This window comes from Pseudorca crassidens, chromosome 9 (assembly GCF_039906515.1).
Source record: "Pseudorca crassidens isolate mPseCra1 chromosome 9, mPseCra1.hap1, whole genome shotgun sequence".
In the NCBI taxonomy this organism is placed as follows: domain Eukaryota; kingdom Metazoa; phylum Chordata; class Mammalia; order Artiodactyla; family Delphinidae; genus Pseudorca; species Pseudorca crassidens.
This window is the reverse complement of record NC_090304.1, coordinates 83,420,684-83,440,773: the sequence shown is the minus strand read 5'-3', so window position 1 is coordinate 83,440,773 and position 20,090 is coordinate 83,420,684. Positions and strand designations below refer to the sequence as shown.

The following is a 20,090-nucleotide window of genomic DNA, read 5'->3' as shown; positions in this document are numbered from 1 at the left end:
AAACATGAGTGTGGGTCCTGACTAGATTTCTTCTCCTCCCTTCCTTCCATACTCTGTGTGGTTCTTTCTTTATAACATTGGTTGTAGAAGAGCCATTCTGCTAGTCTTCTGGTCGTTCTCAAAGAGAATTACTCTATATGTAATTGTAATTTAGATGAGTTTGTAGAGGAAGGTGAGCTCAGGGTCTTCCTACTCTGCCATCTTGATTGATATTGAAAATCAGTATCTTTATGTCTTCCAAAGTCTTCCTGGGTACCTTTTGAATAAAAATGTTAATATAAAATGAACATCAATCTGCCCAGCTTATAATTCATTCCCCACTAATTTGAGCACTGTTTCCAAACCATAGGTGTGGGCCCTGGTAGCCAAGTGTGTGTTCTGTGATTCTTTTCCTTTGGCTGCACAATACACACTGCAGTAGGAGTGGACTTGGCTTGGCCTTGCATTCGCTGAGGTAACCATACCATTTGGATGATTCTCTTTCCCATTAAAGATGATTTGGTTTTCAAACCAGCCAAGGAGGTTCATCCTACCTAAGGAGGATCCCAGATCTAATGTTTCTTTTAATGATTCTGCAAATGACAGAATGACAAATGTTTCAATTCATACATATTTGCTATGTATTCTGGTGCCCTCCTATGGGATTTGGGATCAGTTGTTTCGTTTAGAGTCCTCTTTGCTCCCCATGCTTTTTCCAGATCGTTGCTTCTTCATTCTTTTATTAAAAAAAAAAATGCATCTTTGAAACTAATCCACTGACCAAAACCCAGTGTCGTTCTCTTTTCATTACTCTTCTCTGTCACATTCACTGACTCATTTTCTCTCTACACTTGATTGTTCTAGGAACTTTCCAGGTAACTTTGGTGTCTAGGTGGAGAATCCCTGAAAGCTTTGACCACTGAGTTCTGTGTCCTCATAACCAGTTCCACCTCTTCCACTTCACCTCAAACACCCATTCTGTCCCACAATATTCTTCTGGGCTAAGCCACCCTGTTCCTCCATGATAATGAATTCAAACACCAGCTCAGTGAGTACAATTCCAAAACCTCCCAGCTTGCTGCAAGTTCTTTTCATTCTCAGGACTTGTAGTCCAGTGCCCTTTCCAATTTCTCCTCTCTCATCTGTTCTTTCCCAGCTCATATTCTATGACCACCATTTCATTCTTGTTCCCAGGCAGATTGGTGTTACTTTAAATTCACAGCCCCATCTTGGCTCTCAACAGCACTTGACAATATTGCTTTGGTTCTTTAGAATGCATGCTCTTCCATTCTTCAAAACCATGTGCTGTGGGTTGAACTGTGTCTCTCAAAAAGATACGTTGAAGTCCTGACAGGTACTTGCGAATGTAACATTTTTGGGAAGTAGAGTGTTTGCAGATGTAATCAAGTTAAGATGAGGTTATATTGGATTAAGCTGGACCCTAAATCCAATGACTGGTGTCTTTATGAGAGTGCAAGATTTGGAGATGAGAATACACATAGGGAAAGACATGTGACGATGGAGGCAGAGAGTGGAGTGATGCAGCTATAAACCAAGGAACACCCTTGTTGGTAACTATCAGAAGCTAGGAGAAAGGCATGGAACAGATTCTCTTTCAACCTCCAGAAAGAAGTAGCCCTGTTGACACCCTGATGTCAGACTTCTGGATTCCTGAATTGTGAGAGAATAAATTTTTGTTGTATGAAGTCACCAGCTTGTGATTACTTGTTAAAGCAGCCCTAGAAAACTAATACACATGATTTCAAGAGGTTTCCCACAGGAAAGCTCGGACCTTCCTTTGCCTCTCCCTTTATGTTCAGTGGATAACCTTAACTTTAAGGAATTAGAAGCCACCAGACAGTAACTTATTGAACTTCTGGACACCAGAGTTACATATCTACACTTATTCTTTTCCTAATTTTCTTCCTTTTAGAACAAGGACAGTATGATCATATATCAAGCAGTGATTAAGGGTCCAGGGTCTGTAATAAGAATATTTGATTTTAAATTTAGATTCTCCAATTGCCAACTCTATAATTTTGGATAAAATATCTAATTTCTCAGTGACTCATATTCTTTTTATGTAGAATGGTTAATACTTCACAGGGTTGTTGTAAAGATTAAATCCTAAATATCAGAATTAACTGTCATATAGTACTCAGTAAAGGCCAGTTATTATATTTAATTATCACTTGAACCTATGAAATTGTTATACTTATAAGTAAAAAGTGCTTAAATATTGGCAATTCTGTATAGTTCAGCATATCATTTCAATAAACAGTCCAGAGGTAGTCTGAACTTTTATTAAAAGAGAATATTTTCTTGTATCCTCTTGGTGTTGATCTCATTCCTTCCGCTTTTTCAGACACACACAAGCTATCTCTTTTCCTGTATTTTCAACCTCAGTCTTTATATATGCTACTTTGCATCATTACATAAATGTGCTCTACTCTCTACCATTTAAAATTAATACATGGGCTTCCCTGGTGGCGCAGAGGTTGAGAGTCTGCTTGCTGATGCAGGGGACGCGGGTTCGTGCCCCGGTTCAGGAAGATCCCACATGCCATGGAGCGGCTGGGCCCGTGAGCCATGGCCGCTGAGCCTGCGCGTCCGGAGCCTGTGCTCCGCAATGCGAGAGGCCACAACAGTGAGAGGCCACAACAGTGAGAGGCCCGTGTACCACAATAAATAAATAAATAAATAAATACAATTAATACATAAAAGTGACTGAATAAATGAATAATTTCTAGATGTCCATCTCCCCTCAATGCCTTTCACAGCCAAAGCTTTCTGACTTTTTCCTTTCTGACTCTGCCTGACTCAACTCCCCATTCTTTATCTCACTTGAGCTTTCAATATTATCCAAACCAGGTGACCACTCCTTTCTTACATTCTTTTTTTTTAATATAAACTTATATATTTACTTATTTATTTTTGGCTGCACTTGGTCTTTGTTGCTGTGCGCAGGCTTTCTCTAGTTGCAGTGCATGGGCTTGTCATTGTGGTGGCTTCTCTTGTTGTGGAGCATGGCCTCTAAGCACATGCACCTCAGTAGTTGTGGCTCGTGGGCTCTAGAGAACAGGCTCAGTAGTTGTGGAGCATGGGCTTAGTTGCTCTGTGGCATGTGGGATCTTCCCAGACCAGAGATAGAACCCACGTCCCCTGCATTGGCAGGCAGATGCTTAACCACTGTGCCACCAGGGAAGTCCCCTTTCTTCCATTTTTCATTTGGCTTCTCTGGTCACACTCTTGATTCACTGTTCTATATCTGACCATTGCTTTTCTCTGTCTTTTGCCAGTTCCTGGCATCTTTTCCCATCTTTTAAATGTCAAATTTTTTAAGACTCAGCACTATGATCTTTTTATTCTACATCAGTGGTTCTCAAAGTGTAGCCCCTGAGCCAGCAGCATCAATATTACTTGTGAAATTGTTAGAAATATTTACAAATTCTGGGGCCCTGCACTCAGACCTACTATACTTACCAGGGTTCTCCAGGAAACCAAGACCAACAGGGTATGTATTTTTTTAAAGAATTCGCTCATGCAATTGTGGAGACTGGCAAGTCCAGAATTTCTAGTGCAGGGGCAGGTGAGAAACTCAGGCAGGAATTGATGCGTCAGTCTTGAGATAGAATTTCTTCTCTGGGGAATCTCAGTTTTTGCCCTTAAGGCCTTTCAACTGATTGGACGAGGCCCACTCATTTTATTGAGGGTTATTTCCCTTACTTAAAGTCAACTGATTATAGATGTTGACAACATCCAGAAAATACCTTCACAGAAACCCCCACATTAGTGTTTGATTAAATAACAGGTACTAGAGCCTAGCCAAGTTGACATATAAAACTAATCATCACACCCACTGAATCAGGACCTCTGGGGTGGGGTCCAGCAATCTGTGTTTTAAATAAGTTCTTCAGGTGATTCTCATGTGCAGTAAAGTTTGGAAGCTACAGGTCTATATTTTCTACCCAGATGCTCAGACATTTCAACGTCTTCAATTACTATCTATTGAATATATACTGACTCTCAAAGTTCAATCTCTTGCCCAGATTTCTCCTCTGTTCTGTTCAGATGTTTCACAGACACCTCAAATTCAGTGCATCTAAAATTGAACTCTTGATCTACTGCAAACCTGGTCTTCCTCAACTGTTCAAGAGGTCAACAAATAATAACACCCTCCTCCTAGGAGTTCAAGCTAGAAACTTGGCATTTTTCTTTGAGTAAACCCTGTTTTTCACACAGAAGTCCAATCAATCACAGTTGTCTTATAGATTTTACCTCTAAATAATTTTTCATTCTGTTCCCTTCTTTCCATTTCTGCTGTCACCATACTATCCCAAACCCATCACTGTTTCACTTGGATTAATGCACTACTCCTTCCAATCATTCATTCTCCTTGTAGATGTTTTGATTTGTTTTGATGCAGATCTGGACATTACTTAATAATAGGTGATATACATCTGTTACACCTGTGCTTGTACTATTTAGGATACCTTTGGGTACAGTTAAAGAAAAGACCAACTGTAAATGGCTCAAACTATAAGGGAATTTATGATTTCACAAAACAAAGTCCAAGGTTAGATGATTCCAGAGCTGTTTAGTTTGGCAGTTCATCAGCATTATGAAGGACCAACTTCTGTCTGTCTCTCGGGGGACTACTGTAGTCTCATTGTAGGATGTAGTGTTTATTGTAGCCTCACTAATGTGTATTTCACAGACTGCATGACTGTTAGTGGCTGCCTCATGTGTTGGAAACAGGACCATGGAGGCAATGTGTGCAAGGACCAGTGAGGCCAAGGTTTAGATTAATTCTCTATGTGCATACTGAAATCACCAAAAATAGTGATACGAATGTAGGTAAAGAGATGGGCAGAAAGTCAGGGACTAAAATCTCTAATGAATGAGAAATGACCAGGAATATGGTAGATGACTGCAATAAATGGAAATAATAGATGTAAGGCAAGTCCTTCAACGGAGCTGGATTTTTAGAAAGAAGAGAGGAATAATGATCTGGCAGCAGCAATAAGGAGCAAGGATAGCATGTATCACCTTCAGATCCAATAGGAGAAAAGAAAGAGACTTCTTTTGAGAGGGCTTCAGAGGAAACTATGTCCTTAGGAGGCATCCAGTTTTTTAAGTGAAAGTTAAGGGACAAAATCATAGCCACAGAGGGAAGTTGGAAAATGAGTTTTGTGCCCAGATAAAAATCAAGAATTCAGGTTCAGTTATTCTTGAAGGAGAAAATAGATGATGTGGAAGAACAGCAATCTTTGCTGTAAGTACCATCTCCCCCAGTGTTACTATTTTATTTGTTAGCAGGATTTAGGAAGATATAATGTAGGTTGTTCTTAGCATTTGGCATTGTAATTGTACTTTTAGGGCAAAGGTCCCTAATAGGTATTCATGAATGGATTCCAGGTGTACCTCAGCCCTGAGGATGGTGGTGAATGGCCTCAAACTAGGGGTTGTCTTGTCAGGGACACTTCTGAGAGCAAGTCCCATAGTTCCCTCTGATTTACCTGGTACCTGTTGCTCTGCCCCTAGTGCAGGGCCAAGGGGCCAAGGATTGTCCTCTGGATATCCATTTTAGTAGCCAACTGAAGAATGTGCCACTGCCCATTATGAACAAGGGACACCTAAATCTGCAGGAGGCGTGCTCAAGGGTCACTGTACCTCACCCAAGGTTTTGCTGTGGTATCTATGGGTGGGAAGTGGAGAAGGGAGAGAGACTTTACAAAGCAGAGCTCTTGGCTGTAGCAGCAAAGAATCTCTGTCCTTATATATATTTGGCAGATTCTTCCATCCCTTTGTGTCACATATACTCTTTAATGGCATCCAAGTGAGCTTCAGGGTGACTGCTCCAATAAAGCATGTGCATTCATCAAAATTTCATCATTTTAAAATAATTCATACAAAAAGTTTTATTGGATTCAAATCTATTCACATTTATCAAGAACTTTCAACATTATATTTGTTGACAAAAGAAAGGGAAGATTTGTTGTATCCTTTAAATATAATTTTATTTGTTGTAAATTTTTGAATGGTTGTAAAAATGGTTTAAACTTTTTAAAAAAATCACTAGTACAAATAGCGTTTCTGGTTGATGTCAACCATTAAGGATTTAAAGAGGTTGTCTCTCCTTTGTTGAGAATTGTGGGTAGGCATTTAAGTATACAACCTGATTTAAAACAAAAGGTATGGCTACAGAACTAAGCTCATGTTTCACAGTAAATTTATTTGGAAAATATCTGATTTGAAAGCATGGACAGATTTATTCACTAATGCTTTGTATTCTTATTTCTTATCAATTATGTAATATAGAAAAAAATAGAGTTAAGGTTTTTCACCAAGTCCCACATAAATGCCTCTAAATAGCTTCCAGTTTACTCCAAGTGGGCTGCTAAAATGTTAGTGCTTAAAAAAATTTTTATTGAAATATCATTGATTTACAATGTTGTGTTAGTTTCAGGTGTACAGCAAAGTGATTCAATTATACATATATATATATATATATTCCCTTTTTATAGTTCCTTTCATTATAAGTTATTATAAGATACTAAGTATAGTTCCCTGTGTATACAATTGGTCCTTGTTGGTTATCTATTTTATATATAGTAGTGTTTATATTTTAATCACAGACTCCTAATTTATCCTTCCCTCCCTTTCCCCTTTGGTAACTATCAGTTTGTTTTCTATATCTGTGAGTCTATTTCTGTTTTGTAAATAAGTTCATTTGTATCATATTTTTTAGATTCCACATATAAACAATATAATATGATATTTATCTTTGGCTTACTTAGTATGATAATTTCTTAGTCCATCCATGTCAATGCATATAGCATTATTTCACTTTTTTATGGCTGAGTAATATTCCATTGTATATATACAACATCTTCTTTATCCATTCATCTGTTGATAGACACTTACGTTGCTTCCATGTCTTGGCTATTGTAAATAGTGCTGCTATGAACATTGGGTGCACAAAAACGCAACAGGGTAGAAAGCCCAGAAATAAACCTACACACCTATGGTCAACTAATCTATGACAAAGGAGGCAAGAATATACAATGGAGAAAAGACAGTCTCTTCAATAAGTAGTGTTGGGAAAACTGGACAGCTACATGTAAAAGAATAAAATTAGAACATTCTCTAGCATCATGAACAAAACTTAACTCAAAATGGATTAACGACCTGAATGTAAAGCCAGATACTATAAAGCTCCTAGAGGAAAATGTAGGCAGAATACTCTTTGACATAAATCACAGCAATATTCTTTTGGATTTGTTTCCTAGAGTAATGGAAATAAAAACAAAAATAAACAAATGGGACCTAATTAAACTTAAAAGCTTTTGCACAGCAAAGGTAACCATAAACAAAATGAAAAGACAAGCTACAGAATGGGAGAAAATATTTAAAACAATGTGACTGACAAGGGATTAATCTCCAAAATATACAAACATCTTATACAGCTCAATATTGAAAAAACAACTCAATCAAAAAATGGGCAGAAGATCTAAATAGACATTTATTCAGAGAAGACATACAGATGGCCAAAAAGCACATGAAAACATGCTCAGCATCACTAATTATTAGAGAAATACAAATCGAAACTACAGTGAGGTATCACCTCACACTGGTCAGAATGGCCATCATCAAAAAGTCTACAAATAAATGCTGGAGAGGGTGTGGAGAAAAAGGAAACATTCCCATTGTTGGTACAGCTATTATGGAGAGCAGTATGGAGGTCCCTTAAAAAAAAAGAATAGAGCTACCATATGTTCCTGCAATCCCATTCCTGGGCATATGTCTGGAGAAAACCATAATTCGATAAAATTTTAGCACTTTTGATGTGGGCCAAGATGTGAAAGACTGCTTTAGTAAGAGTAACGCTTCAGTTTAACCAAAATGGTATTGGTAATATCTGTCTTCTCTACTTGTTAAAATACACATTAATAAATTGTGTGTGTGTTTTCTAAACATTCCCAGATAGTTTGAGTTACTACCAGGTAAAGTCATGCTTTTCTGTCCTGAAAGAAATAGGAATCTGGCATCTTTTGCTACTGTGATATACGTACTGGTACCAGAAATATGAAAAATTCTGACTAACAGGCATTTTTGTTTTGTATGTCAGAATTCATGTCCTCTTCCTGGGTTTATAGATTTTCTTCTAGAAATCACTACGTTTCCCATCTTCACAGTCCAAGGAAGGTTGACTTGACCACAAGCTCTAGGAGTGGGGTATGATGTGTGCAAGCCTATCCCTATATTCCATTCTCTTGCTACAAGGTTGGTTCAGAGACAGGCAGATAACTCATTCAGAGCCAATGAAACAGAAGAAGGTATTTGTTGAAACTTCTAAGAAAGAAACGTTCACTCTTCCCCTTGACATCTTAGCTTCCCATGGAGATGAGATATCTGGAAATGTATAAAACCATTTTGCTATATTGAGTGGCACAGTTGGCAAGTCTCTGTATAGAGCTTATCAGGGAAGATATAAATGAGACGGTAAAGTTGAGCCCTTGATGAGATCACTTGAACTGTTGAATCAAACCTCTCCTGATGTTGAGGCTAATTCTGAATTTTCAATTTTATGAATCAGCAAATTTCTCCCTGTTCTGTGCTTTCCTAGATTCTGCATTTGTCTATTTGGCATACATTCATCGCAGGGTCAATTTGTGGCCTCTCTGACTAGGTAGAGACTGCTCCTCTCAGGACTAGCCAATTCTTAGAGATAGCCTGCAGCATGCATTTCATATGCAAACCAACCAATCTTGAGTCTGTATGCCCCAGCCACTCCCTTTATCAAACTATAACAAACCAATATTTCCTCAGCCTTAAATCAACCCAGGACCAAGTATGCAATATTTTTTTTCACATCTTTATTGGAGTATAAATGCTTTACAATGTTGTGTTAGTTTCTACTGTACAACAAAGTGAATCAGCTGTATGTATACATATATCCCCATATTTATTAGACAACTTTCTTCTCTTACACCCTTCTCTCCCTCATTTCCTCCCCCTTTTTCTTTCCCTCCATTCAATATTTATGAAGTGTTCCTGAGCACCTGTGCTGGCACAAATGTTACAAAATTGTATGAGACAGTTCCCACCCTTGAATGTGTAGCAATGAATACATTTGGAGTAGACAGATGATAAGTAACCTGATAGAAGCATGTACAAGATTTAGTGGGGCCTGAGGAAGGGAGTGATCAGTTTTTCTTAAGAGTGGTATTCAGGAAGTTTCCTAAAAGGAGTGGGTACTAGGTAGATTTTGTTACCAAAGGCAAAAACAGAGCAGAGTAGAGCTTTCAGTCAGAGGGTACTGCATGGACAAAGACTCAGAAGATTAACTCTTGTCATGCTTAGGTGTGGACAAGTGATTTTCTATGGCTGGAGCACGGGATGTGGCACTTGGTATGGTGCAAAATTTAATGGCACACCAAAAAACTAAGTAATAGATAAATTTATTTTAATGCAGTATTTTTTTTTTTTAATTCATGCAGGGCTTCCCTGGTGGCACAGTGGTTAAGAATCCGCCTGCCAATGCAGGGGACACAGGTTTGAGCTCTGGTCCGGGAAGATCCCACATGCCGTGAAGCAACTAAGCCCATGTGCCCCAACTACTGAGCCTGTGCTCTAGAACCTGAGAGCCACAACTACTGAGCCCGTGTGCTGCAACTACTGAAGCCCGTGTGCCTAGAACCTGTGCTCCACAACAAGAGAAGCTACCACAATGAGAAGCCCACGCACCGCAATGAAGAGTAGCCCACGCTCACCACTAGAGAAAGCCTGCGCACAGCGATGAAGACCCAACACAGCCAAAAATAAAATAAATTAATTTTAAAAATAATTTTTAAAAATTCATGCAAAATTCTTGATAAAATATGAAATTTTGAAAACTTAAAAATTGACATAGTAAAACAAATGGTACCTTGCTACCTTGCAAAAGAAGTTTCAGTAAGCTGAAGTTAATTAAAAATTATTGAAGATGTTTACTTATTTTAAAAAAGTGTCAAAAATGTCAATTCTCTCAATTGAAAAGAAGATAAAGAAGTTAATTTTGAAAGTACTATGAGTTTGTTTGATTAAAGCCAAGAAAGTAAAAACGTAATACAGGGGCTTCCCTGGTGGTGCAGTGGTTGGGAGTCCGCCTGCTGATGCAGGGGAAACAGGTTTGTGCCCTGGTCTGGGAAGATCCCACATGCCGCGGAGCGGCTGGGCCCGTGAGCCAAGGCTGCTGAGCCTGCGCATCTGGAGCCTGTGCTTCACAACAGGAGAGGCCACAACAGTGAGAGGCCCACGTACAGCAAAAAAAAAAAAAAAAAAAAAAAGGTAATACATTTTGTTTTGATATAAATAAAATATTTAAACCTAAAATAATATTGTTGGTTTAATACATCTATTTTTTAAATTTTCAATATTTTTTCAACTACCTTAATATTCTATAATAAAAGCTAACCATTACAAACAAAAACTTATATAGGGACATTTTTTCTTTTACTTCACAGTCTCATATGGCTTGATATGGAGCTCTCTGAATATTATCTTTGTTTAAAATTTTGATGTTTTATCAAAATGTTTTGTAGCAATTTTGATTTTTAAAAGAATATTGCAATAAAATATTATTTAACTTGATTACTGAGTTATTTGATTTCCCCTTAATTTTTGCTCTTAAAGCAGTTGTCTCACTGGTCTCACTCTAATATTGGCCTTGGAAAAGGAGTTAGATTCATTTAAAGACGTAACATATTCTTACTGTTTATACCCACTACAAATTGCTTTCTGATGAGTGAACTTAAACTGGTAATACTTAACTGAAGCTTACAACCATTGCGTTAGAAAAACTTAGCAGTCTTCCTTCTATGTGTCCCTCTTACTCCTCACACAGAACACTTCACTTCTGACACTTCTGGTCGCCAACTATGTGGGGATTTTTTTCCCCAACACCAAGCAATCCTACACAACACCAGCTGGTGTCCTATAATTTAATTCAAAATTGTAATTTAATGTCTCTGTCCCGTAAGACTGTTCCCACCCCACTTCAGATGCCAGTGGCAAATAGTAGGTTCCCAAGTTATTCACAACTTCTTTTTTTTTTGGCTCCATTGGGTCTTCATTGCTGCACGTGGGCTTTCTCTAGTTGCAGTGAGTGGGGGCTACTCTTTGTTGCAGTGTACAGGCTTCTCATTGGGGTGGCTTCTCTTGTTGCAGAGCATGGGCTCTAGGTATGCAGGCTTCAGTAGTTGTGCCACATGGGCTCAGTAGTTGTGGCTCACAGGCTCTAGAGCGTAAGCTCAGTAGTTGTGGTGCATGGGCTTAGTTACTCTGTGGCATGTGAGATCTTCCCAGACCAGGGCTCGAACCCATGTCCCCTGCATTGGCAGGTGGATTCTTAACTACTGTGTCACCAGGGAAGTCCCAAGTTACCCACAACTTCTGTCAGACTTGGCTACAAATGAGAGCTTCCCATTACCTGCTCCTCATTGGATTTAATAATTTGCTGAGCAGCTCACAGACCTCAGGGAAACACTTAACCAGCTTATTAAAGGATATGATAAAGAATACAGATGAACAACCAGATAAAGAGATACAAAGGACAAGGTCTGGGAGGGTCCTGAGTACAAAAGCTTCTGCCCTTGTGGAAGGTGCATCACCCTCTCAGTAAATGGATGTTCACAGAACTGGAAGCTTTCCAAACACCATACTTTTGGGATTTTTATGGAGGAGTTATCACACAGACACGATGGACTATTAACTCCATTTTCAGCTCTTCTCCCTTCTCAAGAGAATAAGGGGTGGGGCTGAAAATTCTAAGCTTCAAATAATGGTTTGGTCTTTCTGGTGAATGGGCATCCAGGAGCCCACACAGAGTCTCCTCATTAAAATAAAAGCCACCCCTATCACTCAGCAAATTACAAGGGTTTCAGGAGCCCCATGCTAGAAATGGGGATGATGACAAAATATATATTTATTATAAACCACAATATCATACCATTATGTAAAAATCAGGCTTATATACATAGCCCTGCCCTCCAGAGAGCCTGCACTAGCTTCTAGACAAGCCTCACCTACCAGGGGGCAGACACCAGTTGTGAGAAAACAACAGCTCCACAGTCTCTGGACCTGTCCTCCCTTCAACCAGCAGGCCAGATCCTGTACTGAGATGGGTTGGGCCCTGGCCCTACACACTAGCAGGCCACCACAAGCTTCAGGACACACCAGAACCCACACCCAACTGTGTCAGAAACATGCCCTACTCACCAGTGATCTAACATCAACTCAGGGATCCCTGGGTGCTGCAATCAGACTCCAGGACCCAGCTCTGCCTGCCACTAGGCCAGCACTAGCCCCAGGAAATGGCTTTCCCATTAGTGGGTGAGCAACAGCCCTAGAGTCTCTAGCTTCTAGACAAGCCTCAACTACCAGGGGGAAGATACCAGTCATAAGAAAACAACAGCTCCACAGTCTGTGGACCTGCTCCCCACCACAACCAGCAGAAGGATACATGCAGCTCTCATAGGAGGAATCCCTAGAGCATATAGCTCAAGTGATGAGAGTGGACGGATGCATAAGGATGCATAGGACGTCTCCTACAAAAAGTCACTTTTCCAAGGTTGGGAAATGTAAACAACCTACCAGATACATAAAAAGAAAAACAGCAACTTAGGCAAAATGAGGTGACAGAGGAACATGTTCCAAATAAAGGAAAAAGATAAAACCCCAGAAGAACTAAGTGAAATGGAGATAAGCAATCTACCAAAGAAAGAGTTCAGAGTAGTGATTATAAAAGATGATCAGATAACTTGGGAGGAGAATGGATGCACAGAGTGAGAATTTGGAAGTTTTTAACAAAGAGAAAATATAAATAACAATAAAACAGAGATGAAGAATACAATAACTGAAATGAAAAATACACTGAAATACACTAAAAGGACAGTAGACTAAATGGTACAGAGGAGCAGATCAGCAAGACAGAAGACAGAGTAGTGGAAACCACTGATGCTAGACAGAAACAATAAAAAAGAATGAAAAGAAATGAGGACAGTTTAAGACACCTCTAGGACAATATCAAACACACTAATATTTGAATTATAGGGGTCCCAGTAGGAGAAGAGAAAGAGAAAGTGGCTGAGAACATATTTAATAGCTGAAAACTTCCCTAAACTGGGAAAGGAAACAGTCATACAAGTCCAGGAAGCACAGAGAGTTCCATATAGGATTAACCAAAAGAGAACTACACCAAGACACATTGTAATCAAAATGACAAAAATTAAAGATAAACAGAATATTAAAAGCAGCAAGGGAAAAGAAACAAATAGCATACAAGGGAACTCCCATAAGGCTATCAGCTGATTTTTCAGCAGAAACTGCAGGCCTGAAGAGAATGGCATGAAATATTTAAAGTGATGAAAGGGAAAAACGTATAATCAAGAATACCCAGCAAGGCTCTCCTTCAGATTTCATGGAGAAATCAAAAGCTTTATAGACAAGCAAAAGCTAAAAGAGTTCAGCACTACAACCACTTTACAAGAAAAGTTAAAGGAACTTGTCTAAGTGAAAAAGAAAAGACCACAACTAGAAACGTGAAAATTATGAAAGGAAAAATCACATCAGTAAAAGCAAATATACAGTAAAGGTAAGAAAACATCCATGCACAAATCTAGTGGGAAGGTTAAAAGTAGTAAAATCATCTGTATTCACAATAAGCAGTTAAGTGATATACAAAACAATTAGATGTAAATCACACTATCAAAAACAGTAAATGTTAGGGGAGAAGAGTACAAAGACAGGGTTGTTAAAAATGCTTTTGAAATTAAGAGATAAGCAACTTAAAACAATCATATATATATATAGTTATATAGTTATATAGTTATATATATAGCTATATATAACCTCATGGTAACCACAAACCAAAAATCTATAATAGATACTACACAGAAAAGAAAAAGGAATCCAGACATAACACTAAAGATAGTCATGAAATCACAAGAGAAGAGAATACAAGAAGAAGAAACAAAAAGGACCTATAAAACCCCCAAAACAATTAAAAAAATGGCAATAAGAACATACATATCAATAATTACTTTAAATGTAAATGGACTTAATGCTACAATCAAAAGACAGTGATTGAATGGATATAAAAACAAGACTCATATCTGTGTTGCCTACAAGAGACTCACTTCAGATCTAAAGACACACACAGACTGAAAGTAAGGAAGTGGAAAAAGATATTCCATGCAAATGGAAATCAAAAGAATGCTGGAGTAGCAATACTTGTCTCAGACAAAATAGATGTTAAAATAAGACTGTTATAAGAGACAAAGAAGAACATTACATAATGATCATGGGATCGATACAAGAAGAAGATATAACAATTGTAAATATATATGGACCGAACATATGAGCACTTCAATACATAAAGCAAATATTAATGGACATAAAGCGAGAAATTGACAGTAACACAATAATTATAGGGGACTTTAACACCCCACTTACATTAATGGACGAATCATTCAGAGAGAAAATCAATAAGGAAACACTGGCTTTAAATGACACATTAGACAAATGGACTTAGTAGATACATATAGAACATTCCATCCAAAAGGAGCAGAATACATGTTCTTCTCAAGTGCATATGGAACATTCTCCAGTATAGATCACATGCTAGATCACAAAACAAGCCTTGGTAAATTTAAGAAAATTGAAATCATATCAAACTGGAAATCAACTACAAGAAAAAAACTGCAAAAAAACCCCACAAAACTCTTGGAAGCTAAATAATATTCTACAAAACAACCAACAGATCACTGAAGACATCAAAGAGGAAATTTTAAAAAACTAGATATAAATGAAAAAAAAACATGATCCAAAATCCATGGGATGCAGCAAAAGCAGTTCTAAGAGGGAAGTTTATAGAGATACAAGCTTACCCCAGGAAACAAGAAAAACTCAAATAAACAACTTAACCTTACACCTAAAGGAACTAGAAAAAAATAAGGCCCAAAGTTGGTAAAAGGAAAGGAATCATAAAGATCAGAGGGCTTCCCTGGTGGCGCAGTGGTTGAGAGTCTGCCTGCCGATTCAGGGGACACGGGTTCGTGCCCCGGTTCGGGAGGATCCCACATGCCAGACCCGTGAGTCATGGCCGCTGAGCCTGCGCATCTGGAGCCTGTGCTCTGCAACGGGAGAGGCCACAACAGTGAGAGGCCTGCGTACCACAAAAAAAAAAAAAAAAAAAAAAAAAAAAAGATCAGAGCAATAGTAAATGAAATAGAGACTAAAAAAAAAAAAAAGAAAAGATCAATGAAACTAAGAATTGGTTCTTTGAAAAGATAAACAAAATTGATAAACCTTAAGCCAGACTCATCAAGAAAAAAGAGAGAGGGCCCAAATCAATAAAATTAGAAATGAGAAAGGTGTAGTTACAGCAGATACCAAAGAAATACAACAGATCATAAGAGATTACAATGAACAACTATATATCAATAAGATGAATAATGCTAGAAGAAATGGAAAAATTCCTAGAAATGTACAAACTCCAAAGACCAATTACTAGTAATGAAATTCAGTCAGCAATAAAAAAAAAAAAAAAAAACTCCTAACGAACAAAAGTCCAGGACCAGATAACTTCAGAGGTGAATTCTACCAAACATTTAGAGAAGTGATAACACATATTCTTCTCAAACTGTTACCCCAAAATGCTTCCCAACTCATTCTGAGGCCAGCATCACCTTGATACCAAAACCAAAGATATCACACACACAAAAAGAAAATTTCAGACTAATTTACTGATGAACATAGATGCAAAAATCCTCAACAAAATATAGCAAACAGAATCCAACAATACATTTAAAGGATCATACACCATGCTTAAGGGAGATTTAACCTAGAGATGCAAGAATGACTTAATATCTGCAAATCAATGTGACACACCACGTTAAGAAATTGAAGAATAAAAACCATATGATCATATCAAGAGATTCAGAAAAAGCTTTTGACAAAATTCAACATCCATTTATAAAAACTCCCCAGAAAGTGGGCATAGAGGGAACATACCTCAACATAATAAAGGTCATATATGACAAGCTCACAACTAATATCATACTCAATGGGGAAAACCTGAAAGCATTTCCTCTAAGATCAGGAACAAGACAAAGATGCTCACTCTTGACACTTTTACTGAATATAGATTTGGGAGTCTTAGCCATAGCAATCAGACAAGAAAAAGATATAAAAATATACAAATTAAAAAGAAAGATGTAAAACTGTCACTCTTTGCAGATGACATGATTCTATACATAGAAAATCCTGAAGACACCATCAGAAAACTATTAGAGCTCATCAATGAATTCAGTAAAGTTGCAGGACACAAAATTAATATACAGAAATCTGTTGCATTTCTATATGCTAATAACAAACTCTCAGAAAGAGAAATTAAGGAAACAATCCCATTTACAATCACATCAAACAGAAGAAAATTCCTAGAAATAAACTTGCCTCAGGAGGTAGAAGACCTGTATTCTGAAAACTATAAGACACTGATGGAAGAAATTGGAGATATGTTCATGGGTTGAAAGAATAAATATTGTTAAAATAGCCATACTACCCAACGCAATCTACAGATTCAATGCAATCCCAATCAAGTTACCAATGGCATTTTTCACAGAACTAGAACAAATAATTTTGAAATTTGTGTGGAAACACAAAAGACCCCAGATAGCCAAAACAATCTTGAGAAAGAACAACAGAGATGAAGGAATCATGCTCCTAACTTCAGATTAAACTACAAAGCTACAGTAATCAAGATAGTATGGTACTGGCACAAAGAAAGACACAAAGATCAATGGAACAGGATAGAAAGCCCAGAAATAAACCCACACAGTTATGGTCAATTAATCTATGACAATGGAGGCAAGAATATACAATGGAGAGACAGTCTCTTCAATAAGTGGTGCTGGGAAAACTGGACAGCTACGTGTAACATAATGAAATTAGAACATTCTCTAGCACCATACACAAAAATAAACTGAAAATGGATTAATGACCTAAATGTAAGATCAGAAAACATAAAATTCCTAGAAGAAATCACAGGCAGAACTGTCTTTGACATAAATTGTAGCAATATTATTTTTGGATCTGTCCCCTAAAGCAACGAAATAAAAGCAAAAATAAACAAATGGGACCTAATGAAACTTAAAAGCTGTTGCACAGCAAAGGAAACCATTGAGAAAACAAAAAGACATACTGAATGGGAGAAAATATTTGCAAATGAAATGACCAATAAGAGGTTAATATCCAAAATATATAAAAGGCTTTAAACTCCACATCAAAAAAACCCCAAACAACCTGATTACAGTATGGGTAGAAGACCTGAGTAGACATTTTTCCAAAGAAGACACACAGATGGCCAAAAGACACATGAAAAGATCCTCAACATCATCAATCATCAGAGAAATGCAAATAAAAACCATGATAAGATATCACCTCATATCTGTTAGAATGGCTGTAATCAAAAAGAACAGAAGGATATATTGTATATCACAGGAATATAGCCAACAGTTTATATGAACTATGGAATACAATTTTTAAAAATTGTGAATCACTTTGTTGTACATTTGAAACTTATGCAATATTGTGCATTAACTATACCTCAATTTTTAAAAAAAGTTAAAAAATAAAAAATTAGACTTAAATAATTTTTCTACTATTTATTGTATAACAGAATTTTAGAATTTTTGATCCATAGCACAAGTACAGAGAATAAACTATATGAATGAATTGAGAGCCTTTGTTCTTTATCTCATTTATTGTAACTAAGAAGTAGACTTTGAAATTACTGTTGAGCTTGTAAATCCATGGAGAGCTAGGGGCTTATGTAGATAGATTTCAAGGGGTGTTTGTGAACCACCTTAAATTTTAGGCAAACTTTTTTTAGATATGTACATGTCCATGATGTTGATCTGATTCTGTACTCACCATTTTATTTTTCATATGCTATATTTTTCTGGCAATTATAAATTCCATTCATTCACTCAGTAATTTGAATCAGCATTTTTAATGTGTCAATTATTATATTTGTGGTTATGGTTATATTTTAAGTGGTTTTCTTGTATATAGCTGTGTATAGATAGTATAATGCTGAGTATTGCTTTTTCCTCTGATCCTCAATCTCTCTCTATCTTTAATGGATATATTTAGACCATTCACATTGGCTATAAATATTAGCATGGTCATATTTAAATTTATCATCTTGCTAGCTGTTTTCTATTTGTTGATTGGTTCTTTGTTCCTTTTTATTTTCCTTTCCTGCCTTCTGTTGTATTATATTTTATAATTCAATTTCAGCTCCAGTAATGGCTTATTAGTTATACATTTTTTTAAAAAGTAAATTTTTTTCATAGTGTTTCACCTAGGATTTACAATATATGCCTTCAATTTATCAAATCTACATTCAAATACTATTATAGTATTTCATGTGCAGTGTAAGAAACTTCACATAGTGTACTTTCAATTTTGCCCTCCCTTCCTTTGTCATTATTGTTATTAATTTTACATTTTCATGTATTTTAAGCCCCTTCATTTCCTTGCCACATGGCTATTCACAAATGGCATTCTTTCAGGCCAGCAGCAGTGCATCTCTCTTCTTTTTTTACGTCTAGGCCTCCTTTTAAGAACTCACTTTATTAGGTCAGGCCCACCCATAATAAACTCCCTTTTGATGAAATCAACTGGTTAGGGACCTTAATGACATCTGAAAAAAATCCATTTTCCCATATAATGTATCATATTCAAAGACCTGCACTTGTGATTATACAAGAGCTTGCCTCATTAGGGGCCATCTTAGAATTTTGCCTAATGCATTTATTTAAAGACCCTGTGTTATAGTTCCAGCAGCTGGGTATGTTCTGTTTATCAGTTTATTTCTTGATGATGGGCTTTATTTGTGTGTGTGCCTTGTAATTTTTGATTAAATACTGGAAGTTGTAGGCAGAAGAACAGGAGAGACTGAAGTAAGTAATATTTACATGTGTAAATGGCACTTCTTTTTTTTTGGTCAGGACTTTGTTTTGGGGGTGTTGAGTAAATCTAATTAGGAGTTGTGCTGGATTTTGTTGTCGTTAGCATTACCTTCAGTATACCATAGGTTTCGAAGTCGTCTAGTTATGGGCTGCTGTTACCCTGTGCTTAATGTGGAGACTGAGGTGCAAGAGAGTTTTTCTCAGTGTTCCTGTTCCTCCCATAAGCTTTCAGCCATTCCTTCACACTTTTACCACTGTAGAGACCTCTCTCCACACTCTTATCCCTCTGCTCAGTAGCAGACAGCTGTTGCTTGTTAATCAGTACTAGGCTTGTCATGGGAGCAAACTAGGATTTTCTGTTATGCTTGTCTAGCATCAGTCATAGGCAGGCATTACTTTGGCATTGAGAGTGAGACTTTCTCAGTATTCCTATCCTTCCATCTCTTAGAATCAAAGCTGTAGTCTATTTTGGGTGAGAAATTCCTGCCTCTTGCCGGTAGCAGTAGATGTCTGCAGAGTGTTGGAGTAGAATCTTGGGCCCATGACAGTTTCCTATGCCTCCTCAGGGGGGCTTCAGTTAGTTCAGTTATTCAATTATTTCTCCAAAAGCAATAATTCTTTGTTTGATGGAGAGAAAAGGATTTGCTAATCCTCCTCCAGTAGCTTGAGACTTTTGATTTGTAGAACAAAAGGGTCTGGGAAGTCATGCGGGACATGTTAAGTGTCCCGCAGTAGGTGCTATTCACCTCATGCATATCTGCTTCACCAAAGGAGTCTTCCACCCTGGCCTCAATCTTTCTTCTGAGCACTCAGTGAAGGGTCATGAGAAAGAGATTGCAAGTAAGTTTGAATTCTCGTGGTTCAGGGTCCTCAGCTATTTCAAACTGACCTACTAGCCAATACTTGGCCTTTAAGAATGTCTTGACATTTAAGCTGAATTCTTCTTACCCACTTGTGTTGGTAAGAACAGTGTCACCTCCTCTCTGCTGTACTAAGTGTGTGAAACTGTTTCTGTATCCCATCACTCCCTGAAGGGATTTGTCCTTTTTCCAAATTCAGTTTACTTGGATGCCATGAGAAGTTCCCTGACTT

At 37.5% G+C, this 20,090-nt stretch overlaps 1 protein-coding gene across 6 annotated transcripts in view; it reads left to right on the top strand.

Moving 5' to 3' along the window:
* The window catches only part of MSANTD4 (Myb/SANT DNA binding domain containing 4 with coiled-coils), a 40,031-nt gene extending 29,417 nt beyond the window's left edge, over positions 1–10,614 (top strand). For all 6 annotated transcript variants that reach the window (XM_067750891.1, XM_067750886.1, XM_067750890.1 and 3 more), the window contains one exon: positions 9,483–10,614. The gene's annotated coding sequence lies outside the window, so the exon portion shown is untranslated. The remainder of the gene's footprint in view (positions 1–9,482) is intronic.
* Positions 10,615–20,090: the final 9,476 nt, after the last annotated feature.